The sequence below is a fragment of the Rattus norvegicus genome, chromosome 4 (genome assembly GCF_036323735.1).
Source record: "Rattus norvegicus strain BN/NHsdMcwi chromosome 4, GRCr8, whole genome shotgun sequence".
Taxonomy (NCBI): Eukaryota; Metazoa; Chordata; class Mammalia; order Rodentia; family Muridae; genus Rattus; species Rattus norvegicus.
In genome coordinates this window covers 50,702,813-50,712,215 of record NC_086022.1, presented here as the reverse complement: position 1 = coordinate 50,712,215, position 9,403 = coordinate 50,702,813, and positions in this window count along the sequence as shown.

The window sequence follows — 9,403 nt, the reverse complement described above, 5'->3', positions numbered from 1 at the left end:
GAAGAGTATTGTTTCACTAATTCTTTATTAGCCTGTTTACCCTTTGGGTTGAGGAAGGCTACTGATTTGTTTGAGTTAATTTTATACCCAGCCAATTTGCTGAAGGTTTTTTCAGGTGTAGGAGTTCGCTCGTAGATTTTTTTGGGTTGCTTATGTATAATATATTTTCAGCAGAGAGTGATATCTTTTCATCTTCCTTTCCAATTTTTATCTCTTTTGCCTCCTTTTGCTGTCTAATTGCACCAGCTAAAACTTTGAGTACTATATTGAATAAATATGGAGAGAGTGGGCAGTCTTGTCCATGATTTAGTGGTATTGCTATAAGTTTTTCACCATTTAAATTGATGTTGGTGGTTGATTTGTTGCATATTGCTTTTATTATGTTTAAGTATGTGTCTTGAAAGCCTGATATTTCCAAGACTTTTAACATGAAGGGTTTGTCTTTTTTTTCAAATGCTTTTCAGCATCTAATGAGATGGTTGTATGTTTTTTTCCTTTGAGTTTGTTTATATAATGGATTACACTGATGGATTTCCTTATATTGAACTATCCCTGAATCCCTGGGATGAAGCCTACTTGATTATGGTGAATGATTATTTTGATGTGTTCTTAAATTTGGTTTGCAAAAATTTTGTTGAGTACATTTGCACTGATATTCATAAGAAAATTTGATCTGTAGTTCTCTTTTTTTGTTGGGTCTTTGTGTTATTTAGGTATCAGCATAATTGTTGCTTCCTAGAACAAATTAGGTAGTGTTCCTTCTGTTTCTATTTTGTGGAATAGTTTGAAGAGTATTGGTATTAGGTCTTCTTTGAAGGTCTGATAGAATCCTGCACTAAACCCATTTGGTTCTGGGCTTTTAGTGGATGGGAGACTTTTAATGATTGCTTATATTTCTGTAGCAGTTATGGGACAGTGTAGATGGTTTATCTGATCTTGATCTAACTTTGGTACCTGGTATCTATGTAGAAACTTGTTCATTTCATCTAGATTTTCCAGTTTTGTTGAGTATAGGCTTTTGTAGTAGGATATGATGATTTTTTAAAAAAATTTCCTCAGTTTCTGTTGTTATGACTACCTTTTCATTTCTGACTTTATTTATTTTGATACTGTCTCTGTGCCCTCTAGTTAGTTTGGCTAAGGGTCTATCTATCTTGTTGATTTTCTCAAAGGACCAGCTCCTGGTTTTTCGTTTCTTTGTATAGTTGTCTTGGTTTCTGTTTGGTTGATTTCATTCCCTAGTTTGATTATTTTCTGCTGTCTATTTCTCTTGGATGTATTTGCTTCCTTTTGTTCTAGAGCTTTTTGGATAGGCTGTTAAACTGCTAGTGTATGATCTCTCCAATTTCTTCATTTAGGCACTCAGAGCTATGAGTTTTCTTCCTCTTAGCACTGCTTTTATTGTGTCCCATAAATTTAGGTATGTTGTGACTTCATTTTTATTAAATTCTAAGACGTTTTTGAGTTCTTTTTTCTTCCCTGACAAAATTATCATTGAATAGAGAGTTATTCAGTTTCCAAGTGTATGTGAGCTTTCTGTTGTTTTTGTTTTCATTGAACAGCAACCTTAGTCCATGGTGATCTGATAAAATGTATGGGATTATTTCAATTGTCTTGTATCTGTTGAGGCTTGATTTCTGTCCAATTATATTGTCGATTTTGGAGAAGGTATCATGAAGTGCTGAGAAGATTTTTTTTTATTTTAGGGTGAAGTGTTCTGTAGATATCTGTTAAATCATTTTGATTTATAACTTCTGTTAGTTTCACTGGGTCTCTGTTTAGTTTCTGTTTATATGATTTCTCGATTGTCCAGAATAGGGTGTTCAAGTCCCTCACTATTATTGTGTGAGTTTGAATGTGTGATTTGAGCTCTACAAATATTTCTCTAACAAATACATGTGCCCTTGTATACATGTTCAGAATAGAGAGTTCATCTTGGATCATTTTTCTTTGATGAGTATGAAGTATCCTTCCCTATCTCTTTTGATAACTTTTGTGTGCAAGTATATTTTATTGGATATTAGAATGACTACTCCAGCTTGTTTCCTGGGACTATATGGTTGGAAAAAATTCCCAGCTTTCTAGTCTGAGGTAGTGTTATCTTTGTCACTGAGGTGTCTTTCTTGTATGCAGCAAAATTCTGGATCCTGTTTACATACCCAGTCTGTTAGTCTATATCTTTTTATTGGGGAATTGAATCCATTGACATTGAGAGTTATTAAAGACCACTGATTTTTTGGCTCCTGTTATTTTTGTTGTTAGAGGTGGTATTATGTTTGTGTGTGTCTCTTCTTTTTGGATTGTTGTGAAGTAGTTAATATCTTTGGTTTCCTTGGGTTTAGTTTTCCTCCTTGTGTTGGAGTTTTTCTTTTATTATCCTCTGTAGATCTATATTAGTGGAAAGATATTGTTTAAATTTGTTTTTTTTCATGGAATATCTTGTTTTTTCCATCTATGGTGACTAAGAATTTTGCTGGGTATAGTACACTGGGTTGGCATTTATATTCTCTTAGGGTCTGCATGCCATCTGTCCAAGGTCTTCTAGTTTTTAGAGACTCTGTTGAGAAATGTGGTGTAATTCTCAAAGGTCTGCCTTTACATGTTACTTGACATTTTTTCTTTACTGGTTTTACTATTCTTTCTTTGTTCTGTGTATTTAGTTTTTCATTATTATGTGATTGGAGGAATTTCTTTTCTCATCCAATCTATTAGTGTTCTGTAGGCTTCTTATATGTTTATAAGCATCTCTTTCTTTAGGTTAGGGATTTTTTTTTATGCTTTTGTTGAATATGTTTTCTAGCCCTTTGAATTGGTAATCTTCATTCTCTTCTCTTCCTATTATTTTTAGGTTTGGTCTTTTCATCGTGTCCTGAATTTTCTGGATATTTTGTGTTAGGAGCTTTTTGTAATTTGTATTTACTTTGAGTGTTATATCAATATCATCTATGTTTCTTTTCTCTCCTGAAATTCTCTCTACTATCTCTTTTATTCTGTTGTTGATATTTGCATCTGTAACTCCCATTCTCTTTCCTAGGATTTCCATCTGCAGGGTGACCTCACTGTGTAGTTTTTTTCATTGTTTTCTCTTTCCAGTTTTAGGTCCTGGATGCTTTTGTTCAATTTCTTCACTGGTTTGATTGTGTTTTCCTGTATTTCTTTTAGGGATTTATGTGCTTCCTCTGTAAGATTTTCTACCTGTTTATGTGTGTTCTCTTGTATTCTTTAAGGGAGTTATTTATGTCATCCTTAATATCCTCTATCATCTCCATGAGATGAAATTTTAAATCAGAATCTTGCTTTTCACATACGTTAGGGTATCCAGGGCTTGCTGTGGTGGGAGAACTGGGTCCTGATGGTGCCGAGTGGTATTGGTTTTTGTTGTTTATGCTCATGTGCTTGACCCTTATCACCTGGTTATCTCTGGTATTAACTGGCCTTGCTATTTTAGACTAGAGCTTGTCCCTCTTGTGAGCCTGCATGCCTGGTTGTGAAGGATCTTCTAGAAGTCAAACTGTCTCTGGGTATGGGCATGACGACATGATAGATCACCTGATCTGCCCCCAGTCACAGTTGTGGACCAGAACAAAGATGTTTATCCAACAGGGAGGATAGTTCCTGAGTCAGCTAAGCCCTATGATGGTCCCAGTAAGGCAATGGGAGTGGAACTCACCTATGAGCCTGGTTGTGACAGACCTCCTGGAAGTCATACTGTCTCTGGGTGTAGTAGGGGTTCTAGAGTTCCAGCTCTGTCTCAGGTTATGTGGAAAGGTCAGACTTTCAAAGGAGAGCTAATGCCAATACTCCTCAAATTATTCCACAAAATAGAAACAGAAGGAATTCTGCCAAGCTCATTCCATGAGGAATCTGTCACCCTGATACCAAAACCCCACAAAAAGTCAACAGACAAAAAAATTACAGCCCAATTTTTCTAATGAACATTGGTATAAAAATAGGTTCAATGACCCAGGGTAGAGCAATGCTAGGGTGCTGAGGCAGGAGTAGGTGGGCAGGTGGGACAGGAGCACCCTTATAGAGGCAGAGAGTGGGGGAGGGGATGGAGGCTTGAGGAGGGAAAACTGGGAAGTGGATAACATTTGAAATGTAAATAAATAAAATAACTAATAAAAATGAAAAAAAACTAACCAAAATTTATAAAAGATACAAATCAATAAAATACTGGAAAAATGAATCCAAGAAAATATCAAGGACATCGTCCACCATCTTCAAGTAGGCTTAATTCCAAGGGTGGTTCAATATACAAAAATCCATTAACCTAGTCTATTTAAACAAACTCAAAAACGAAAAGCAAAACAAACAGATAGACAACCAAAAAAAAAGTATTTACCAAAATTCAACACCCCATCGTGATAAAGGTCTTCGAAAGATCAGGGAAACAAGGGACATAAAAAAATCCAATAAAGGCAGCATACAGAAAACAGCCAAGATCAAATTAAATGGAAAGAATATTAAAGAATTTTCATTAGAATAGGGGACAAGACAGGTTTGTCCACTCTCACCAGATCTCTTCAATATAGTATTTGAAGTGCTTGCTAGAGCAATAAGACAACTAAAGGAGACCAAGAGGATACAAATCGAAAAGAAGCAAAGTATCAATATTTGTAGATGATATGGTACTATGAAAAAGTGACCTAAAATTCTACCAGATAACTCCTACAGAGATGATGAACACCTTGGCAAAGTGGCTGGATACATAATTAACTCAAAGAAATCAGTAGCTTTCTCTACACAAGTGACACATGGCCTGAAAAATAAGTTAGGGCAGCAAGACCCTTCACAATAGCCACAAATAACATAAAATACCTTGGTATAACTCTAACCAAGCAAGTGAAATAACTTTATGACAAGAATTTCAAGTCCTCAAAGACAGAAATTGAAGAAGATACCAGAAGATGGAAAGTTCTACCTTCCTCATGGATAGGAAGAATAAACATAGTGAAAACAGCTATCTTACCTAAAGCAGTCTACAGATTGAGTGCAATTTCTCTCAAAATTCCAGCAAAATTCTTCACAAATCTTGAAAGAGTAACTTGAAACTTCATATGAAAACTTCACAACAAAAACAAAACACAAAAACAAAACAAACAAACAAACACACAGGATAGTCAAAATACTACTGAAGAGTAAAAGAATTTCTGGAGGTATAACTATCCCTGTCTTAAAGCAGTACTACAGAGCAATAGTAATACAAATTGTACACTGTTGGTGTGGAAACAGATGGCTAGATCAATGGAATCTCATTGAAGATCCATAAATAAACCCTCACACATACAGACATATGACTTTTCACAAAGAGGCCAAAGCCATACAAAGGAACAGGGCAGGCCTCTTCAATAAATTGTGCTGGTAAAACTGGATGTCTACATTTAGAACGATGCAAATAGATCCTTATTTATCACCTGTGCAAAACTCAAGTCCAGATGCACTGAATCTAAAGAAGAGAAAGAGGGAAACAGCTTTGAATGCATGGGCACAGGGAAAATTTTACTTAACACAACGTCAGTGGCTTAGGCATTAAAGTCAAGAATCAATAAGTGGGACCTCATGAAACAGAAAACACTCTGTAAGACAAAGGACACTATCAATAGGGCCAAACAGCAGCCTACAGATTGGGAAATGTCTTTGCTAATCCTTCATACAACACAGAGCTAAGATTCAAAATATATGAAGAACTCCAAGAAGTGAAATTACCCAATCCAAACGTGGGATACAGAACTAAACTGAGAATTCTTAACAGTGGGATCTCCAATGTCCTAGAAACTCTTAAATAAATGTTCAACATCCTTAGTCATCAGGAAAATACCAATCAAAATGAACCTGAGATCCCACTTTGTACCAGTCGGAATGGATAAGATAAGGAACTCAAGTGACAGCACACGCTGGTGAGGATGTAGTGAAAGGGGAACTTTCCTCCCTTGCTGCTGGGATTACAAACTTGGAAGAGCGCTCTGAAAATCTGGCGTTTCACAGAAAATTGGGAAAAGTTCTTCCTGAAGACCCATCTATACCACCTCTGGACATATGCCCAAAAGGTGCTCCACCATACCCTAAGAACATGTGACCCGCTATGCTCATAACAGCTTTACTCATAATAGACAGCAACTGGAAGCAACAAAGGTATCCCTCAACTGAAAAATATATGCAGAAAATGGGATACATTTGCAAAATGGAGTACTCTTCAAGTATTAAAAACAATGGCATCGTGACTTTTGCAGGCAAGTGGATGGAACTAGACAATATCTTCCTGAGTGAGGAAACCCAGTCCCAAAAGGGTGCGCATGGCATGAACACACTGATAAGTGGAAATGAACTACAGAAGTAGGATAGAAAAAGTACAGAAAAGAAGTATAGAATACCCATGATACCCACTGCAGATCCAAGGCAGTTAAACAGGAAGGTAGGCCCAAGTGAGGATGCTTGAATCCCACCTTAGAAGGGGGAAAATAGTCATAGGAAGTAGATGGAAGTAAGGATCTGAGTGGGTAAACAAAGGGCTAGGGGAATAGGAGGGCAGGACCAGGGGTGGCAAGAGACCAGAGAAAGTCACAGAGGACAAGGAGAAGGAAGGGCAATATGGAGTTGTTGGAAGAAGTCCCAGAGACCCAGGATGTAGGAGGCTCCCAGGAGTCAATGATGGTGACCTTAGAAGAAATGCTCAACTGTTGGGATATGGAGCCTGAAGGGACCACCTTCAGTAGCCAGACAGGACCACCAGTGGAGGAATGTGTTCACCACCCCACCTACAAAACTTTTGACACAAAATCGGTCCTGTATAAAATTAGTGCAGGGACAAGGATGGAACAGAGAGTGGAGGAATAGGCAACCAGTGATCTGCCCGTTTTGAGAGCCATCCCATGGGCAGACACTATGTTGTTCTTACAGATAGGAGCCTAGCAGAGCAGCCCTCTGAAAAGCTCTACTCACCATCTGAGTGAGGCAGATGCAGATACCCACAGACAAACCTAGAGGGAGGTCCTGTGCCCCTGTGGAAGAGTTAGGGGAAGGATTGAAGGCCCTCAAGGAGAAAGCAACCCCACAGGAAGAGAAAGAGTGTTGACTACTGTGGATGCCTGGGAGCCCCAAGAGACTGAGCCACCATACAAAGAGCATACAGGGCTGGTCCGCTGCTCCTGAAGCATATGTAGCAGAGAGCTGTCTTTTCTGGCCTCAGTGGGTGAGGCCACTTCTAATCTTGAAATGACTTGATGCACCGGGATGGGGCGGTACCAGAGGGAGTGTTGCACTCTTAGAGGGAAAGGGGAGGAAAAATTGGGGCAGAACTCTGTGAGCTGGAACCAAGAGGAGGTAAATATTTGGGGTGTAAATAAATAAGAAAATATTTTCTTGTTTTATCTGACAAGTTCTTATTTAATCAAACCCCACTCTGAATTTTACCTAAATCACATACTGCAATCTTTAACCCTGCATATTTGCATTTAACATATTTAAAAGTATGCAATGATGTAATAGTATTCCATGTGTCTTTGTGTTTCACATGACAAACACAAATTGGGTATTGTTTTCTGACTTCAAATGCAACGCTTTGTACTGGGTCATACTGTGGTACTTCTTGAGGAAAGGAAGCTATTAGAAATATTTATCAAGTGGTAAACATAATTTAAAGCCAGACAAGTCACAAGAATTTACTAAAGCACCATTACAAAATAACTTTGACGCTCTCTATCATTTAAAAGACCTGTTTATAGGAATAGATATAAATCAAAAACTGCAAAAGTGATTGAAAAATTTACAGTATAGATATAGTTTATTGGGATAAATTTAAAGAAGACATTGTTTACATATGCATTTCTGCAAATCAGCCAAATGCTTACAATAAGAATTAAGGTTTGTAAATATTAATACTTGGTGTTTTTCATCTCACCATATCTTGAGTACTTTGCTTTCTTCTCTACTTTAGTTCTCTGATTCTTATCTCTCAGTACTACACTGTTTTTGAATTGTCATTTATACACAAAAATATGAATCATGTGGGAAGTAAATGAAATTTGACTTCAAGTCACAAGCTGCAAAATGTCTAGACTCTGCATAGATCTATTCTCTCATCAATTTCAGTTCATAAAATATTCTCACCCTTGAATTTTTATGTGTATCATACTCTTATAATCTTTAGGATTACACTAAGCCGGCAAACCTGTTTATAATTTTGTCAATAGGAGTGTATTCAGCTACATATGATTCTTTAGTTATCTGAACAAATTTAAAAATAATCAGACAGTTTAAAAAAGTTGTGGCTAAAATGACAAGGCTTGGAAAATTGAACAAATTGATATAAATATAACATTGAAAAACATGTAATAAGATAATCATGATGCACCTTCAGTTTACTAAACAATTTTTGTTACTTTTTAAAATTAAATCTATAAACACATAACCAATTGTAAGATGTTCAATCTGACAAGGTCTCTTTCATGTCTGTGTCATTGATTTTTACACTATGATATTCTGGATAGAGCAGTAAAAGGTAAAGGTAATCAGTACACTATAATATGTGATTTTTAATTTTCTGATATGAAAATTGAATACACTATTATTTAGCCTAAATATTATGTTAATGTAATATCAATAAGCCTTCCACGACTTTAAAAACAATATACACAAAACTAATATAGTCAATTAAAGATGCTCTTTTTTCTTTAAATTGATATAATTACAGTAAAACATAATATTTAAATAGCACATTGACTGATTCCTGTATCATTAGTCAGATTTAGGCAATACTGTCACCATTGTTTCATCATACATCCTGTAAAAAATAGTAGAAGGAATTAAATTGTTTTAAAAATTATAACTGTTTCAATTAATATGCTTTCACTTACATTTGTGGATTTAATTTTCATTTATCTTATAAGAAGTGTTGTTAAGCACTCGCATGTTCATTTTGTCCACTTATGCAGCTTCTTATTAGCTGGTTTTCTCATCATCATGGCAACATGTCTGACAGAAACAATCCTGAGTGAAAGGATTTAATTTGCTTATCATTTCAGAGGTTTCACGCAGGGTAGAACAGTTCCATCATGACTGTCAAGAACACTGGAGCAATGACAGGTAGCAATCAGGGAGAGATCTTGTTCCCAAGACCGTACCACCAGCAGTAGTCCAAATTTTCCATCTAGGCCTCGTCTTTCATAGTCATACTTTCTTTTGATAATTGCCTTGTAATTTGAATCTATCAGAGGACTGAACCATTCACTTATCAGAGCCTTATGTCCACCATTACAGATTGCTCCACGCACATATTTTAGGACTATTATAGGCACGTCTCTCAGATGAATCAAATTGACAATCAAGACATATCATCTTAATCATCTTATTTTACATAGGATCATTTATTGAATGTTGACTAGTAACATGTTCTAAATAATAT